The sequence below is a fragment of the Austrofundulus limnaeus genome, unplaced genomic scaffold (assembly GCF_001266775.1).
Source record: "Austrofundulus limnaeus strain Quisiro unplaced genomic scaffold, Austrofundulus_limnaeus-1.0 Scaffold81, whole genome shotgun sequence".
NCBI lineage: Eukaryota > Metazoa > Chordata > Actinopteri > Cyprinodontiformes > Rivulidae > Austrofundulus > Austrofundulus limnaeus.
The window spans coordinates 1087505-1090152 of NW_013952483.1; the positions used below are offsets into that span (position 1 = coordinate 1087505).

General features: G+C 35.4%; 1 protein-coding gene across 1 annotated transcript in view; it reads right to left on the reverse strand.

Annotated features, from left to right (window-relative positions):
* The window catches only part of edar (ectodysplasin A receptor), a gene marked incomplete in the record, with an annotated part of 54305 nt that overhangs the window by 37595 nt on the left and 14062 nt on the right, over positions 1-2648 (reverse strand).

A 2648-nucleotide genomic window follows, 5' to 3' on the forward strand; every position in this document is an offset into this window, starting at 1 on the left:
GTATATATATATATATACATATATACATTTCTTTTGTTTTTCTATTGTACGGTGTCCTTGGGTGTCCTGAAAGGCGCTTTATAAATAAAATGCATTATTATTATTTATTATTATTATAATGATCAAGTATAAATTATCAAGGCAATGTTAGATTTGTCTAACTCACAGGAAGTTGYAATTTGTTTTACACTCTCCAAATGCCCAGCCTTGCAGGAAACTCCCCTGCCATCTGGAAAACTTCGGACAGAGGAATGAGTAATAAAGCAAAAAAAAAGTGAGTTAACGACAGAGGCAGAGGCAGTAATTGAAGAATAGACAAACAACTTGGATCCAAAGAAAAACAGCACTAGATTTATCATCTGGCTGTGGCTCAGGTTTTGCAGGAAAACGTTGAGAGAAAAAAAATGCGRTTGTCTGAAAAGCATGCCCTGAAAGCATTGCCTCGAAAGGTACAGCAGTGGGATTCACCACATGAAATATCATCCACAGCTGAACAAAAAAAAAAAAAAACTGTTTTAAAGCCTGCAGGTCCACTCGTAGCTTTATGAAAACAACCTGTCGCAAAGCAAATGACGGCTTTTTTGGTTTGTTGAATTTTTCCGGGAAATCTAACCCACAGAAACAACATACCATCATTGTCCGTTAGTATTCAGRAATCATGTAAAGATGCAAATCTCAAAATATAACGTACCTGTCTTGGTATTTATTCTTGTTTTGTTTAAGTTTTTTTTTTTATTTCAGTCACATCTGGTATTTCTGTCTCTGTGCACACAATACAATTGAATTGTGCTGTTTTCAGTAATTTTAATATTGTTATTGTTACAAGCATGATCCAATAAAAATAAATAAATAAATAAATAAATAAAGTGACTTTAAAGTACTTTTTAACTTATCTTGCACACACACATTTTGTGTTGCACCATTTCACTGCTTGTTTACCAGTGAATGGAAAAGGTTTGTTGCCCTTGTCTTCATGCCTATATTTGTGTGTCTGTCTCCTGAACAACGGCACAGATATAATATAATGTTCAGAAAGTAATAATCTACAACTGATTAGGATTTGGAGTCAGTCCAATTCAAGACGGTCCCCAAAACGAATCAACACTATTCAACAAAAAAAATGTTGTATAGGTATTGAGTAGGGATGCAAACAATTCATTTGTAAAATAACAGTTTATTTTAGATTGAAATTTGATTGCTTAGACCCAATTTCAGCATAATATTCAACACATGCAAATCTTATTTTGTTTTATTTGTGACACAACAACAATAATGGACAATAATTTCGAAAATCGATGGAAAAGCACTGAAAGCTGTATCAGATCGTCCAGCAGTATGACGCTCAAAACAAGAGAGCAGGACGACTGAAAACAATAAGCTAATTGTAGCTAATGTTAGCGTCTAGTTGTTTACTTAATCATAGGTGGAAAAAATTAAATTAAATTAAATTAAATTAAATAAAAAAAAACATTACAGCCGGTTCAAACGGTTAAGGTAAAGTTACTCTCATCTGTGTGATGTTATCTCCCCCAATTATCAATTAATCATCAAGAAGATCAATCAATTTTAGATTAATTCATTAATCAGTAAAAAAATCATTAATCAGTAACTTGCATCCCTAGTATTAGTATTAGTAGCAGAACCATAATTTCTGAACATGGCGACCTTAATCTAAAAYTATTGACCTTAAAGGTGGTGAGCAAAATGCATTCCTCTACAAATTGTTGGGCCTTGATTATTTTAAGAACAAATGTTGAGCTTGCTGTGTCTGGAAACGCTCTGAAGCACAACCATAGTGTTCCACATGTTCCTCACTCATCCTCTTTTTTTGTTCTGCCATCTCAATCCTCACAGCACTCCCCATGTTCTTCAGCATTTCAACCGATGATTTAAAACGATTGTTCCAACTGCATGCCAAATATATTATTGTCCTACAATTCACTGTAGTCATTTGGGGTTTTGACGCCGCACACATTGCTATTGCAACAATAAATTCATTGTTTATCTATCGTGCAGCTCCGATGTCGAGGCAAAAACCGGACGTTTACGACACAAAACACAGCACAGACCTGCAGGTTGCAAACAAAGCGGCTCAGAATCAGAGACTCGGTTTCATTTCAACTAATATTTCCAGTGTTTATGGAGCGAGGCTTGTCTGAACCTGCAGCTTGGACACAAATTAACAGATACCACATTTGAAGAAGATGGCAAGCATTCTGAATCTAAAGAGTGTTTGGGCAGAGCTGAGGATGACGAGTTGAGACAGATGAAGCTAATGTATACAACAGGGCTATTCAACTGGCGACCCGCGGGCCACATCCGGCCCGCGAGTGACCAAAGTTCGGCCCGCCAATTGGTTCATTCATCTCTTATGCCCAAATCCCTGGTTTTCTACTTTAATTACTCTAAGTTCTTTTGGTTAAACAGACATGTTTGGTATCTACAGAAACATCAGAGTCTTGGCTAGAAGCTGGTAAAAACCATTTCTATAAATACTCAAGACAGTGAAAACTACTAGCAGTTGAAGATAAAATGACGAAAGTGAAAATAAAAGTGTTTTAAAAATTTGGCAATCAGAGATGTCAAAATATTTGTGTCAAATAGGAGGCATAATGTGTTCTTTTTTTGTTTTTGATAATGTGTAATTA